The sequence below is a fragment of the Cervus elaphus genome, chromosome 30 (assembly GCF_910594005.1).
Source record: "Cervus elaphus chromosome 30, mCerEla1.1, whole genome shotgun sequence".
Lineage (NCBI taxonomy): Eukaryota > Metazoa > Chordata > Mammalia > Artiodactyla > Cervidae > Cervus > Cervus elaphus.
This window is the reverse complement of record NC_057844.1, coordinates 66,987,818-67,004,817: the sequence shown is the minus strand read 5'-3', so window position 1 is coordinate 67,004,817 and position 17,000 is coordinate 66,987,818. Positions and strand designations below refer to the sequence as shown.

At 44.3% G+C, this 17,000-nt stretch overlaps 1 non-coding gene across 1 annotated transcript; it reads left to right on the top strand.

Moving 5' to 3' along the window:
• The first annotated feature begins 13,929 nt into the window (after positions 1–13,929).
• On the top strand, positions 13,930–14,002 carry TRNAF-GAA. Its single transcript has one exon. It is a non-coding gene; the product is annotated as a tRNA-Phe (tRNA).
• The last annotated feature ends 2,998 nt before the right edge of the window (positions 14,003–17,000 follow it).

Genomic DNA, 17,000 nt, shown 5'->3' with positions numbered 1-17,000 from the left:
TTTAAAAGACTAAAATGGGGTCAGAATGAACCTACTGTTTGGGAGTCTGCTTTTTTTTTTTTTCATTAAGCAATGTATCATGAACATTTTTACATATTATGAGATCTTTTGCCATTTTTATTGACTGCAGAATTACTTTTTTGATAGCTCATTCTGGCAACAGGATGAAAGATGAATTTAAAGGAAAGCAAGATTGAGCTCCTGCAGGGATCCAAGTTATGAAGCCGTGGCAGTAAATCAGGCCGGTGATGATAAGGCCTGAAGCACCACACCCCAAACACGTTGCATCGGTGACAGCAGTGAGAACTCTTTAGATTAAAAAACCTCATTGATTGATTATATGTGGGAGGTGCACTCTCTTGGCTGGTATTTTAAGGTTTTGAATGTTGAATTGGAAAGAGTGGAGAATGGTAAATTCTATTTCGCAGATGGTGAACTTTAGGGAAGCCCCCGTGACTCAGAGGTAAAGAGTCCCCCTGCAATGAAGGAGATGAAAGAGACATGGGTTTGATTCCTGGGTCGGGAAGATCCCCTGGAGGAGGAAATGGCTACCCACTCTAGTATTCTTGCCTGAAAAATCTCATGGACAGAGGAGCCTGTCTGGCTACAGTCCACGGGCTTGTGAAAGAGTCAGACGTGACTGAGCACGCATGCACGAGTTTTAGGGATCTGTGGGATATCCAAGGACATGGACTCCAGCCCTCCAGGCTCCTCTGTCCATGGAGTTCTCCAGGCAAGAATACAGGACTGGGTAGCCATTCTCTTCTCCAGGTGATCTTCCCCACCCAGGGATCAAACCCAGGCCTCCCGCATGGCAGGCAGATTCTTTATGGCCTGAGCCACCTTGAGTTGGGGATATCTAGCAAACAGTCAAACATGAACCTGATGTTCAAACTGGTGGGCAGGGTTTGAGATCTACAGAAACATATTTAGGAGTTAAATGATAAATCCCCACAAGCAGAAAATACAAAATAACAAAGTTGATGGTGGCTGATTCATAGACAAACCATGAGAAATACCAAGGTTTTAACTGCAGGCAGGAAAGCCAAGGAGATTAAGAAGGAGTGGTTAAAAATAAATAAATAAAAATGAAAGAGTGGAAGAGAACAAGAGGAAATAATACCACAGACACCAACGGGACAGATATATAATAACAAGCAGGTGGCGAGCTGAAATTCAGTAAGGCAAAGACTTAAAAAGGGCCCACTGGTTTCAGCCATGTACACGCAAATTTTCTAGAGTCATTTTAGTGGAGTGTGGGGTTGAGGGAGAATGAGAGCATGAGGATAATAAAGAACTGAGTAGTGATTAGGCTTGGAGAAATAGAGAAATGGAATTCCAGACCAGTTTTCCAAGGAGCTGAGTAAAGCCAGGTTAGGGCCAACCCTAAGGACTGTCTGGGCCCCTGGTGACTCAGATAGTAAAGAGTCTACCTGCAATGCAGGAGAACTGGGTTCGATCCCTGGGTCAGGAAGATTCCTCTGGAGAAGGAAATGGCTACCCACTCCAGAATTCTTGCCTAGAAAAATACCATGGATGGAGGAGCCCGGCAGGCTACAGTCCATGGGGTCCTATAGAGTTGGATACAACTGAGTGACTTTCACATGCTTACGTAAGGATGATCCAGGTCCAGGAAGCCTTAAGTGGTAAAATAAGGAATATATTTGAAAAAAAGAGAAATAAAGAAATATGTCTAGTTTTTGCCCCAGGCTCCTGGCACAGGCTCCAAAAACCCTTGGTATTTCTTGAATGACAGGAGTGTCATTGTTTTTCTTAAGGAGCTTTTGATCAACTTTTGGTCATAGTTGTTTATGCTACTTAAGTGACTTAGGGTGGCGCTTTTAGTCTGGGGATGGGGCGGGTCCCTAGAAAGGCCACATGATTAGGGATTGGGATCTTTCAGCCCTGCCCACTGACCTACTGGAAAAGAGGAGAGAGGAACCTGGAGGTTGTTCTCGCTCAGTCTTGCAGTCATGTCTGACTCTTTGCCACCCCATGGACTGCAGCATGCCAGGCTTCCCTGTCCTTCACCATCTCCCAGGGTATGCTCAAACTCATGTACATTGAATCAGTTATGTCATCCAATCATCTCATCCTCTGTCGTCCCCTCCTCTATAAAAACTCTTGAACGGCAAGGCTTGCTGAGCTTTCAGGTGGGTGAACAAGCGGAGGTATTGGGAGGAAGATGCACCTGCCGAAGGCAGGCCCTTCCCGCATACCTTGCTCTAGGCTTTTCTTCCTTCTGGCGGTTCCTGAGTAACATCACTTACACTAAACTGGTAAATGTAGGTAAAGAGTTTCCCTGAGTATTGTGAGCCATTCTAGCAAATTCTTGAACTCAAGAAGGGGGGTCACAGGAACCTGAGATTTTTATAACCAATTGGTCAGAGGAACAGGTGGTAACGTGGACTTGCAATTAATGTCTGAATAGGGGGCGGTCTTGTGGGACTGAGCCTTTCACCAATGGAACTACTGAGTGGCAGTTCTATTTTTAATTTTTGGGGGAATCTCCATACTGTTTCCTATAGAGGCTGTGCAGCAAACCAACAAACTCTGGGGAGAGAGTCATCACTCGGTGTCCCATGTTCTCACCTCCTGATCACCTCTGCCCCTCGTTATAATCTGATTTTTGCTCCCACTACCTTACTGAGTCTGTTTGCACTTGACTATCGTCACTCATAACCTCTTAACTTAGAATGACCAATGTCTTCCTCGTTCTCGGCAGCACGTGGTCCTATTCATGCCCTGATTGTTCAAAAACATTTTTCCTTTGGCTCCAGCAGCATCCCTCAAACCCATTCCACTCACCATTCAGATTCCGCTCTTTTTCTTGCTGCGTTCTTATTCTGCTGCCTATTCCCTTGATTGTGCTGCTGCCCTGTGGACTGAAGCAGAACAAACATCGTCCTGGCCTCTACTCACTCCCCCTAGTTGTGACAACCAAAGAGCCTCCAAACTGCCAAATGTCCCCTAGGGACCAAAACCACCCCGAGTTGAGAAGCACTGCCCCAGGGTGATGTTCCCACCTCCTTACACCCTCTTAGTCACTCCTGTTTCCTTGTCCTCATGATGACCACGATTCCCACATTTCATTTCCCAGCACTTCTTTGTTTTCATCTGGGTTTTCCAGCCTCAGAGCACCTCTTGCATCCTGGACCTACCCAAGTGGAATTCAGAAGATGCCTCAGCTTTTATAGCTACACTGTAGAACATCTCCACAGCCCCAAATTGCACTTCCTGCATTCTCAGTCTTGAAAGAAGATGTCATCAGTGACCTTTTCCAAATCTGGCAGATTTGATGCCATTGTTGACTCTCACCACCCATGTCTAGTCACTAAATCCTATAGATTCCTCCTTAACCAGCTCTGAGATCTGGCATCTCCTCTTCAGCTTTTACTCATCACCACTGCCTTAGTGTTTAGGTGACACCCTCCCCACTGGTTTCCCAGCTTCCAGACCCTGTTCACTCAGATCTTTCCTTCATACTTCCCCAGACTTGTATTTTTATCAATCAAACCAGTCCCTGATGCAGAAAATATGTTTGGGTTCCCTGTTTCCCAATGCACAAATCTCCAAAGAGTGGCCCATCCCCAGGCTGCCTCCTGCCCTTCAGCTCCATCCACAGCTGCCCTCACGCTCGGCCATGCTGGTCTTCTTTGGATGCCTGGCCCTTTCAGGCCCTGTGCCTTGGCACAGTTGTCCATGCAGCCAGAATGCAACGTCCTCTCCATCTGGAGGACTTCTGGTCAACCCTGAAAATCTCATTTAAATGTCAGCCACTCACCAAAGTTGGCCTCACCTGCAGATGGCGAGGTTCTGTCCTCTCTATTACCATCATACATTACTTGGTTGATTCATCTGTTTATAGGTTTGTGTTTGTGTGCCCCACTAGATCTGTGGCTCCTGGTGGTGCAATCGTTTCTGTATTCCATGACCTGGACATGCAGCATCTCTATTCATTTGTGGACGTTTTAAAGGGGCAGGTTCTTTGTCTCTGTCTCTTGGTTTCTCTCTGCCTCTCTCTCCACACACACATCCCCACTCCACTCGGAACCCTTTGCTTTTTCACACGCCCCTGACCACCTAAAGCTCACATTTTCCTTTAACTTCACTCTTTAAGAAAGTGGTGAGTCAGTTTTGCATCTTGAGGCTGCTACTGATTTCACTTATGCTTTGTTGTTGTCTAGAAGGACTGCTCTTTAATCCTCACTTCGGTCCTTCACTGTAGAAACTTCTACCTTTGGATAATTCTTCTTTGATCTCTTAGCTTTACTAGCCAGTTTTGCTAATACTGTTGTGTTTATAGCCAAACTCATTATGTTCAAATCGACACACTCCTAAAAAGACGAGTTTTACCCAAGGGCAGAAAATATTCTACTTTACCAATGGAATCCTTCTATCCTACATGCAGAAAGTAGGCAGGTTCTTTTCATCATCCTGACTTAATTAGGTCAATTTTGAGGAGCAAAGGAAGCAATTCTAATTCATGGTCTCTTTCTTGACTCCAAACTGATGGAAAACCCTCCAATCAGAAGTCTGGTAACAACAGTTCTGGGACTGTGCTTCCATTGCAGGGGTCATGGATTCCTTCCCTGGTCAGGGAGCTAAGACACCATATGCCAAGTGCCAGCCACAAAAAGGAGTCTAATAACAGTTCTGTATTTCGCTTGTCCCCTGATCTATTGACTTGGAATGAAAACACTGCTCCCCTACTAGCAACAGTTGTGAGAATTAGCTCCTATAGGGGTAGAACAGGAGGGAAAGCACACTTTCAGGGTAAAATGCTGAATAAAAACGTGTCAATCTATGGCTGATTCATATCAATGTATGACAAAACCCACTGAAATGTTGTGAAGTAATTAGCCTCCAACTTAAAAAAAAAAAATGTATAGATAGAAGAAATTTAAAATAAGAGAGGCCAAATAAGCCTCTTGAGAAGCATCTTCCTATTTCTAGCAAATTTTTAAACTTTGATTAATGGCTCTGGAGCTCAGTCCTTCACATATTTTTCAACAGAATAAACCTAAGTGAAGCAATTTTTCTTTGTCCAGAAAAAGCTTCCAAAGTCAAATTATGTTAGCTATTTGAGTGTTACATATCAAGCAAAAATTCTATGTACTACTGTTTAGAAACTACACATGTCCCTTTACCTAATCAGCTATTCTGCAGGTTTTCCTTTGGCCCTCCTAACTTTCTAAGTGTGCTACCTCAGACTGACTCTACAAATATTTCAGCTATCAAAAAAAAAAAAAAAAAGAATAAAGTATTACATAGCTAAAATTAAATCAGTTTAAAATTCTCAGGAGTTGAAATTGTGGTTGCGGAAGTTAATGGACTAATCAAACCATAGTTTTAGATGATGTTTCTGCAATATTCTAATTACTGCAATCTGATTTTCCTTAGTAATTATGAAGGTCAAAACTGAAAGCCTGATTCAAAAAGGAAATTAAAAGTTAAGAATAAAAGACAAGGAAGACATTTTAATCCCCAACATATGTCATGATAAATTATTACGTTGACCTTGTAAAGTTAAAGATTTTGCTGTAAATCACATTGGAGTTGATTACAAGGTATGCAACGGTTTTCCAAGTCTTGAGACAGCAGAATTTCACTTAACTGTGCTATTTTTCTTTTCCCAGAAAGGAGATTCACTATACATTAATAAACAAAATAATTTCTACACGTTCTGATTTTTATACTTTTGTAAGGATTTCATGTGTGTAAAAGTGAAGTAGGGGGGAAAAATTCTTTGTCAGACCATATGTCCCAATTTGGTGACTCTAAAAATATGTTCCTGAAATATATAGGACAAGTGTCAGCACTAGATGGACTAAGGGGCTAATTAGACTAATCATGTATTATGGAAAGGGCTTCTCTGTTCTTGCAAAATAGATTTTTAGCTGTATTCTGATGCCTAAGATTCCATTAATAAGTTCTTACATCTTTAGTAAAAAAAAAAATAGCATTAGAATTTGGAAATTTCTAGGATCTATAAGATAAGACTAATATTTATCTTTTTCGAAATTTCACTATGGAAAATGTAAAACATATGGAAAAATTGGGAGATAAATTTCTCCACCTAGAATTCAACAATCATTAACATTTTGCTATTTGATTTTATCTATATATGTGTATTTTTGAGACATAAAAGTAAGGTACAGACATCGGTGATATTTCAACCCTAAATACCTCAGCATAAATCTCCTAAAACCATAGCACTCTCCTGCATAATGACAATACCATTTTCTAACTACCCTTTTTTTCTTTTTAAAATATTTATTTATTTATTTGGCTTTAGTTGTAGCACATTGGATCTTTACTCATGGCATGTGGGATCTAGTTCCCTGACCAGGGATCAAACCCCAGGCCTCCTGTGCTGGGCATGCAGAGTCTTAGCCACTGGACCACCAGGGAATTCCCTCTAATCACTTTTTTTAGTTACTCGTCACTGGGGGCTTCCATGAGTATGTGCAATGCACAGGTTAATAAACAAAATGTTGTTTTTCTCTTGTTAATCTACCTTTTGTCAGAAAAATTTACAGGACTCCATCTAGGAAACCCAAAATGAGTAGACAGAAAATAGATTTTTTCCTCTATATCCCCCAAATTCCATTTTCTAACTACTCTTTTTTCTTTTTAAAATATTTATTTATTTTTTTGGCTTTAGTTGTAGCCACAAAAGTCCACACGTTACTTTTGGTTACATCCTTTTATTAACAGTCTCATATAGAGCTCTATCCCTATCTTTTTGATGTTTTGTTTTTTCATAACAGCGGTATCTTGAAGACAGCAAACCAGAAGTCTTAGAGAATGTCTTATTCTCTGGATTTGTCTAGTTATTTTTTCATGTGTCGTCTTACTTATTTCTCCATTTTCTGAATTTCTTATAAACTGGAAGTTAGGTCTACCTAGAGACATGGGTAGTTTCAGGCCAAACATTTTTCAGCAAGAAGGCTTCATAGGCCATCCATGGGATGACAAAGCGTCGGGCATGACTGAGCAACTGAACTGAACTGAACTTCAAAGGTGATGCCTAGGCACAGTTATATTGCAGGATTAGGAGGCCCATAAAAACGGGCTGAAGGTCTTCTATTTATACTGAGGTATAAACGATTCCTAGCAAGCCCTTTTCTGAGTCCAGAGTTTCATCAGAGGACTGTGAATCGAAAGAAATTAGGCCTCAAGATTCTCAGAGCAACATCGGCATAAACTTTGCTCCTGTGCTTGGGGAAATGAGCCAGGTTCGTGTAAACAGCAAGATTCCTCGCTAAGGTCAAGAAGACCGCTTGCCTCAAAACCTAACATCCCCAAAGTGCATGTGGACCACAGATTTAAATAAACCGCCATATTTCAGAAAAGCTGGTCTAATACAGGGACAGACATTGTGCAGTGTGACCACCCTGGCCTGGGGCTCAGAACTGAGTTCTGGTCCCAGCTCTGTCACCAAAAGACTGCATGACTTGGGGAATCATTATCCTCTGGGGCTTTTATTGACTCACTCACAAAGTAGAGGCCACTGTCCCAGCTGATCAATGTGAGACCACCTGTAAATATTACACAAGCACTGGTGTGATTGCATGTCAGTGTTTACTTATCACGGAGACAGGAAAAAACACTTTGATTTTAAGCCTCCCATTCCTTATGGGGCAGCAGGGAAGCCTCAGCCATTCCCAAGTTGAAGCATTCTTTTTCCCACCACCCAATTATCAAGAGGGCAATAAATTAACCATCTGAACACTTCTGTCTGTGATGTGATGATGGCTTCCTTCCTACCGCTCGAAGCAGCTCTGGATACCCGGCCATCTATGGGAAAACGCATGGAGCTGCAGCCCTTTCTGAACCCTATGCAGCCTTCGGTGGCTGGAGAAAACGGAGTGTAATGTTTTCTAGCTGCTAATGATGGGAAGGTGCTGGATAGCTGAGTGGGAGAGTCTGGGATCAAGGCCCTGCTTACTGTCCCTGTAATCTGAAAAAAGTGAAAATGTTAGTGGCTCAGTCGTGTCTCATTCTTCGAGATCCCGTGGACTGCGGCCCTCCAGGCTCCTCTGTCCATGGGATTCTCCGGGCAAGAATACTGGAGTGGGTAGCCATTCCCTTCTCCAGGGGATCTTCCTGACCCAGGGATCCCTGATCTCTTGCATTGCAGGCAGATCTTTACCGTCTGAGTAACCTAGGAGCGCCCTGGACACCTGCCCTGACAGCGCCCCCTGCAGGACAGAGGGGACCACGTTCCAGGAGGCTTCTGCCTCCACTGCAGGTCCTGAGCAGAGCAGGCAGCAAAGCTAGCTCCGCAGTCCGTCTCACCCCATCCCTCCAGCCAAAGATGTCCTCCAGAGGAACTCTGGCCTGTGTGTGCAAGGAGGACAGGGAGGAAGGGGAGAGAAGCACTGACTCGTCGCCAAGAGTCCCGAGGAAAAGCGAGGTGGGTCAGGAAGCGGCCAGTGGAGGGACACGGAGTTGGGGGTGTAAGGCTACAACAGGCAGAGCTAGAGTGGTGGATGGAAGCAGAGGACAGAGGCAGGAGGGCTGGGCACCTGGGAGGCTGGAGATGCATCAGGACCAGACAGCACAGGTGCTTCTGTGTCCTCCTTTTCTGAGCCTCTGGTCATTTTACACTGCCTGGTGCATCTTTAGCTTCCCTCGTGGCTCAGATGGTAAAGAATCTGCCTGCCGTTCAGGAGATCTGGGTTCGATCCCCGGGCTGCGAAGATCCCTTCAAGAAGGGAATGGCAACCTACTCCAGTGTTCTGCCTAGAGAATGCCATAGACGGAGGAGCCTGGTCTGCTACCCCCCATGACTGAGCAACAAATACTTTCACTTTGTGCATCTTCGGTGGGGCAAAGGAAGAGACAGATTTATATCTTGTTTCTGGCTTTTTTTTTTTTTAACTAACAAGGGATTTAGGGAAGTCCTGACTTAACTTTGTTCTGCCTTATTTCTTTGGGTGAATAACCAGGTCTTCCTCCTTAATGGCTGGATAGGGTGGAGTAGGGAGATGGAGCAGGGACGCAGGTGGGAGGCTGGCCCAGTTCATCAAGAAAGGAGACAAGACAAGCCGACAATTATTTAAAGCATGGCCAAGCCTCTGAAACTCAAGCTCTGGAGTCCAAGTTTTCTGGCCTTTAAGGCATTGTGCAAAATCCACATGGCTAGTTAAGTGTTTGCCTGATGGATGTGGGAGGATTAGATTAGAACATAGAAAAAGCTCAGTTGGTTGTTCTTAAGTATAATTTACTTAATTGTTTCTGGCCTTGTAAGTATACCCCAAGGCTTAATATTGATGTCTGTGATTCAACAAAAACAAAAAAACCAATAAGGTCTTTATAGACTTGTGGTTTAATGGCTTTAAATAAATTAACTTCTTTTGGATCAATTCAGCATACTGATGATATTTGCAATCTACTAACTTTTTTATACTTCTCCCCTAAGTTACAACTTTAATATATAAGTCTTGGAGAAATCACTTTCTATCCATCAAGAAAAAAAATTCTTTCCACATAGAGAATTTCAAAAGGTATAGAGATGCCCATTTAAAAAAAGCATCTATAAGAAAAACTGAGCCCTAACCCCAGACTCTAGATTCAGATTTAGACTCATGCCAATTTTTCACTGAAACGGGGTCTTTAAAAAAAAAAAGAGCATTTGGTAGAAGCTGTAGAATATGCTTTGTGGATCAGTAGTCAGTTCTGCACCAAATTAACTGTGTAACTGGCATGAACTGAACTGTTCTCTTCCAGTTCATATTGAAGCCTAGCTGCCATTGAGACTGTATTTGGAGAAGGAACTTTTAGGAGGTACTACAGGTTAAGGAGGTCCTAAAAGTAGGGACCTAACCAGATAGGATTAGTGGCTTTAGAAGAAGAGGAAGACAATGAGACAGAGACAGAAGAAGGCACAAAGAGAGACAGAGAGAGAGAGCTCCATGAACACTCACCAAGGAAAGTCCATGTGAGCACACAGTGAGAAGACAGCCATCTGCAAGCCAGGAAGAGTGCTCTCAAGAGGAAACTACTCTGCTATCACCTTGATCTTGGACTTCCCAGCCTCCAAACCTTGAGAAAATAAATTTCTGCTGTTAAAGTGCCTCACTCCACCCTCCCAACATCTATGGTACTTTGTTCTGGCAGCCCAGGCCAACTAAGACGGTATCCTTAAGCAAGCTGTCTATAGCATCTCTGGGTCTCTGTTTCCTGATATGTAAATTTGTGGAAGCTTGCTAAATAAACCCCATGGTCTCTGCCATATCTAGCATTACCATGATTCTAATGGAAATTTTCTGGCTCCAGGAGAGCAGCAATCTTAAAAATTCTTTTTAATTCTGAGTTTCCAATTTCCATAAAAGTTACAAAATGGTACAGAGAAGTCCCAAGTATCTTTTACCCATGTTCACCAACTTTCAATATTTTCCCCTATTTACATTTTCATATTCTCTCTCTGTCTCTCTCTCTGTCTCTGTCTCTCTCTCTCTCTGTGTATTTGCCCACACATCATTATTTTTTTGAACCATTTGAGGGTAAGCTGCAGCTATGATATTTCTTTATACCTGAGCCCTTTGGTATGTATTTCCTAAGACAAGGATATTTTCTCACCTAGCTATGGTTTTTTAACATTGACATGACACTTTTATGTAGTCTACAGCCCATGTTCTAATTTCTTTAATTGCTCTACTACTATCCTTAAAGCATTTTCCCTCCTGAATAGAAACCAGTCCGGCATCACATATTACATTTAGTTGTCATGTCTCTGCTGCCTCCTTCCATCTGAAACAGTGGCCCAGCTCTTCTTTGCTTTCATCACCTAACAGTTCTGAAGAGTATAGGCCAGTCATCTACTTGATTGCCTTTATATTGCAATTTGTTTAATGTTGCTTCATGATTCCATTCAGGTTATGCATCCCTGACTGGACCATGATTTAAGCGGCAAGCTGTGTCCTTTTGAAGGACTCACATTAGAAGGCACATGATGTTAAAGTGTCCTTCACTGGTGAGGTTCATCTTGATGACCAGATCAAGGAATTGTCCAGTTTCCCCACTGTATACTTTCTATTTCCCCTTTGCAACTATTAAGGAATCTACAAAGAGACACATTGAGACCATACCATGATTTTGCTCACTGTATAACTTTCCCTGAAGACATAGCATCCACTGATGATTCTTGACCCAACCAGTCTTACTATCATGCTTGGAAAATGGCGATTTTCAATGCCACCATTCCATCCATATTTTTCAGTCAAAAGTGAAAGTGAAGTCACTCAGTCATGTCTGACTCTTTGTGACCCCATGGACTGTAGCCTGCAGTCTTCTCTATCCATGGGATTTTCCAGGCAAGAGTAGGTTGCCATTTCCTTCTCCAGGGGATCTTCCTGACCCAGGGATCGAACCCAGGTCTTCCACCTTGCAGGCAGACACTTTACCCTCTGAGCCATTTTTCAGTCATTGCAAATTATTTACGTGTTGGCCAGGACCCTCAATCTCATTCTCTCTGCATTATTATACTCATGGATTCTTATTTTATTCAAGGAGTAAATAATCTATCACCTTCCTTATTCATTTTGAAGGAAAGATTTCCCCAGACTTGGCCAGTAAGAGCCCCTTCAAACTGGCTCTTATGTCCTTTTGATATACTCCCTTCCTTCTAACATTTTTGAGAAATGTTGACTAAAATCAGACACAAATAAAAATAAGTGCTACTTTTTTGGACTGTGAGGTCCCAGGAGCAAAGTTCAGGACAGATTATCAATCGATAGTTGTTCAAAAATCTATTAGCTACTATAACTATATACAACATATTCTTTTCAGTTTTGTTATTCTTAGATCTTCTCGTTAGTTCCCATAATTAGTCTTCATGGTTATCATAGGTAATTAGACTGGAGTTGGCCAGAATCCTTGGACTAATTTGGGAGACAAGACTGCAGCCAAAGCTTCTTTTCAACATGGAGTCCTTTCAGCGATTTAGATGCCAACTTCTTTATCATCAGTTCCTTCTGACTGTGAGCATGTCCATAGACTTTTCCCTTCTCTTTAGCACTTGGCATTTGGTCTCTGCAGAAGCCTGATGGTTCTTCTAGCTTCTATAATCTTGAGAACAAAGCAGATTTTTCTCCCAAACTTAGTAGTAATATTCATTCAACACTGCTATCAACATCAGGGCACTAAGCTAGAGGCTTCCAAACCTTCTCTGTATATAATGCTCCTCCTGTCTCCGTAAATTTTTCCAGTGCCCCCAGACCAAAAGAAATACCAAACAGTTCCTTTCATCAAGTGCTCAGGCCCAAACAATTTATTAAGTATTTGTGTCTAACATCTTTGTAACTGTTTGGAAAAAATGGTAACACATAAATTGAAAACAAGGTATATATATATATTTTTATTTAATAACAAAGTTTTTTTTTTTTTTATGTAAGCCATCTCCTGCCATAAACAAAGAAACTGAAGATCAGCATAAACGTCATCACTGGATACAAGAAGGTGAGCTTAAGGTCCCTAATACACACTTTTCTGGTCCATGTGTGCTGAATAATGGTCGAAATCAGTGTTGTGGTCTCCACTGGGTAGTGGTCCAGATTCTTTTCATTCATCTTTAGAGCCAGTTGGAAGTGTATTCAGATGAGGGTATGGAATAGGGTATGTTTACCATCTCCCCAGGGAAAGGGCTTGGACCTGATGCAAAGTTAGGGGTAGGTGATGAACTCCGATTTTTTCCTCATCCCTACACCCACTCCGAATCCCATTAAAACTTACCTGTCACTTTCCCAGTCACCCAGGTTCAAGCCTTCCCTACAGTCTTTGGAGAAGAATGTGAAAGATAGCCACATTCATGACATTCAAGAAAAACCCTCTTTCCCCACCTCTTTATGTTTGACCTGCGCAAGGAAGCTGCTCCAAATTTTTCCTTCTTCCACTCCAACCTCTCCTAAGCCTACACAGAACTCTATCCACCCCCAAGCTTGCTTTGGTCTCTTCCCTTCCTTAATCAATGACTTCTGATAAATCCCAAGCTCTTCTGTTTGGATTTACAACAAAGGAACTCAGAAAGCGGCCTTAGAGATGGCTATCACTCCCCATATTCAAACATTTTTTTCTTTCATATTCGTATGCATACATACATCTATCCCTCAAAATTGGCTGTGAAGCTTCCACTTAAGTGGGTAAAACGGCGGTGGTAATCTACCCCGCCTTTGGAGAATTACAATTTAATTGGAGAGGGGAAGAAAGCAAAACAAAACAAACAGGGCATTTGGGCGGTGCAGAATGTCTGTGCTTGACACGTAGCTGGTGCTTCAGAAACATTTAGTATTGATATTGGGTGACCGTGGTCAATGAGCTCTCCAAGCTTTTAAAATGTACCTGGCTGATTCCGTGCAGCGTGGTGGCAGGTAAACGCAGCGGGGCGAGGACTCGGGATCGCGGAGACTGCAACCCTGCCTCCATGGCCTGGTCCATTTCATGTCTATACCGATAGTGAAGAGTGTGCGCTCACAGCTCGAAGGGGCTACTCCTAGTGCAGGGGGCTTGCCAAAGGGACTACCCTCCATCGGGACCGCTGGAACCAGCTGTGGGCGGACTGAGCCAGCGTGCCAGGAGCCGCGGAGGCCTGGGGGCGGGGGGCGCGCAGCCATAGCTACTTTTGACCCCGCTCCGCCCGGCTGCGGGCCAGCCCGACCCCCGAATCCTGCAGCCGAGACACCGGCTCATTCACGCTGCCGGCTGGCGACGATTAAACCAGAGGTTCGGATTATACTGGAAAAAGTTAAGTAACGTATACTTAGCTATTTAGTCATGGCTCATAAAAACGCAGACTTCTGGGTATAGCCATTAAAAAAAGAAAACCACTTAAAAGAGACACTTTTTAGTGATTCCTGGGAAAAGACGGAAGAAGCCAACGCCAGGAGTTCAGTGATAGTTTACTCTGAGGACGACAAAAAGGGCGCCGAAATAGCTCAGTTGGGAGAGCGTTAGACTGAAGATCTAAAGGTCCCTGGTTCGATCCCGGGTTTCGGCAGAGTCTTTCTTTTTCAATCCAGCCATTCGAATTTCGTAAATTCCCTTGTGTAGAGTAGCCTGGCTCATTAATTCCGGCCCAGGTAAAGCCTGAGGTTTGAAGGGCGAGACAGAAGTGAGAACAGCCGTTCTGCGGAACCCCTAGGTGGCTTCTCTTCCCGGCCACTTCTGGAGCGCTTCCTGGTCTGGCGGTGGAGGCGCTGCTGCGCGTGCGCAATGCGGCGCGTGGGGGCTGCAGCCTCCCTGCTCCAGCCGAGAGCCGGAAGTGCCGCGATCCGGTGACTGCAGCGCCCCCGGGTGGTGAGAGGCGGGTGCGCGCTGGTCTCCGTGGGAAAAGAGTAGATCTTTCTGCCGGGGCGGGGGCGCGGCCAAAAGGAAAAGCTCGTCCTAAATTTCATCGGCGTGCGTACGCGCGTGCTAGGCTGCTTCCGACTGTGTGCGACCCTGTGGAGTGTAGCCCGTCAGGCTCTTCTGTCCGTGGGATTCTCCAGGAAAGAATACTGGAGTGGGTTACTGTGCCCTTCTCCAAATTTCATCCGCAAAGCTTCCCAATTTGAAAAGTAAAATCCCTACTGTTGAGTCAGATGGCCTTCCTCTGATCTTGCCCAGGGAGGGAACCGGAAGGCTGGGTATTTCTGGTGAAAACGCACCGAACGCGGCTCTGGGATGCCACGGTCAGGGTTACTTGTCCAATAGGTAAAAGCGTGGCAGCTTTACATCTCCGTGAAATTAATCAGTTCTGTGTCGCAACAACTTTATTTACAGTCTAGATCAGAAGTTCGCAAAGTGGTCCCAGGGCTAGCAGCCAAAACTTCACCTGGGAACTACTTAGAGATACAGGTTCTCGGCCGCGCTTGACACCTAACTGAGTGGGAAACTGGGGTGGGCCCGTCGCTAGCTCTTCTAACATGTCTTCAGGGGATATAAGAATCGAGGGTTCGATCCCTGGGCCAGGAAGATCCTCTGGAGAAGGGCATAGCAACCCACTCCAGTATTCTTGCCTGGCGAATCCCCATGGACAGTGGAGCCTGGCGGACTACAGTCCATGGGGTCCCAAAGAGTCTGAAATGATTGAAGCAACCCAGCACAGGGGATTCTGAAGCAGCTGAGGTTTGAGAGCCGCTTATCTAGATATTCCTTTCAGTTTTTAAAACAGCCCTTTCCTAAGACTGTTTTTGTGGACAGACTTTTCCCTTGTGCTGTCTTTTCCCCTGCAACTTTGAAATAAAGCTTTGACATCTGCTCAGAATTAATTTTTCTGAAAATTTTTGCTTTAATGGTGAATGTGTGTGTTGGTGGTGGGATGTGCTGAGAGCATGGACCCTGGTCTGTGGGACCCACTCCAAGGCTAATGTAGGTGCTTCTGAGTAAAGAAAAGGAGCCCGGGGGCCTGATATATATTGTGTGGGCTCCTGGGAGCTGAGCCAGGATCTGAAGGTAGAAGTTGTAAGGATGCAGATTTAATTGAAGGAAGAAGAAATTTCAGTCTATTGTGAAGTGAAGTGAAAGTTGCCCAGTCGTGTCCGACTCTTTGTGAACCCATGGACTGTATGGTCCATGGAATTCTCCAGGCCAGAATACTGGAGTGGGTAGCCTTTCCCTTCTCCAGGGGATCTTTCCAACCCAGGGATCGAACCCAGGTCTCCTGCATTGCAGGCAAATTCTTTATCAGCTGAGCCACAAGAGAAGCCCTCAGTCTATTGGAGTCACTATAAAAGGGATGATGCATTTTAGCGAGGTGATGAGTTGCTGGTCAACAGATGAAAAACAGTCACTTGTGGGACCTATGCATGAAATCTTGCATATATTCTGCTTCTCTTGGGTTGAAAGGGAAGGTAACTCACATGAAATCTTGTGTGCACTCAGGTTGTTATTTCACTCATTGATTGAACACCGATTAGATACCTCCCTCTATGTGATCCTTATAATTACCCTGTGAAGTTGCTTATTATTATCTTCATTTTACACATAACAGTCGTAGGAGTGCAAGGATTAAGCATATGTCAGGTGTCCACATCCTAAATGTTATTAAAAGTGAACAGATGTTGGGATGTTTGGGTGCATAAAAGTAAGATTAGTTTCAGTGAAAGTCACTCAGTCAAATCTGACTCTTTGTGATCCCATGGACTGGGACTTTTCCAGGCCAGAGTACTGGAGTGGGTAGCCATTCCCTTCTCCAGGGGTTCTTCCCAACCCAGGGGTTGAACCCAGGTCTCCTGCAGTGCAGGCAGATTCTTTACCATCTGAGCCGCCAGGGAAGCCCAGGAAAGAACAGTTGCAGGAGTAAAGTAAAAGCTTTGCTGGTTAATCAGGAATGGCTCTCTGGGCAAGTAGGTCTTGATTGGGCCCTCAGAGGAAGGTTTCTTGGTTAGGGAAACCCCAAACTGGAGTGCACCGAGACACCCACCTGTTCAGATGGGAGGAGAATGGTGTGGGTGACGGGCGGTCACAGTGACTGTTCGTTTCAGGCAGCCTGAGGCCCGGTTACCTTGTGGGCAGACACAACAAGGAGCACAGACACTTGTATGGGAGGTGGGCCTGAGGCACACCCTGGGTTAGAAGTCTGAAGAGGTGTTGGAAAACACATTTTAACTGAGTTAATTTTAAAGATCGCATTGGCTTTCTTCAGTGATTCAGGAACCAGGCAGAGTTCCTGCTAGGAAATAAAAAGGGGTCCGAGGAGCTGTTCAGAAGGCAGAAGGAGGCGGGACAGGAAGTTATTCTAGCAGAGATCTGATTGTTTCAGGCAAGGCCACCTTCCTTTGGGAGGGCCAACAGCGGTCTGTCAGACGAATTGAGGGCTTCCCTTGTTGGTTCAGCTGATAAAGAATCTGCCTGCAATGTGGGAGACCTGGTTCGATCCCTGGGTTGGGAAGATCCCCTGGAGAGGGGAAAGGCTACCCACTCCAGTATTCTGGCCTGGAGACATGACTGAGTGACTTTCACTTCACTTCATCTCTGTTGGAGATGGAGAATTTCCCTCCTACCCCTCCTGCGTT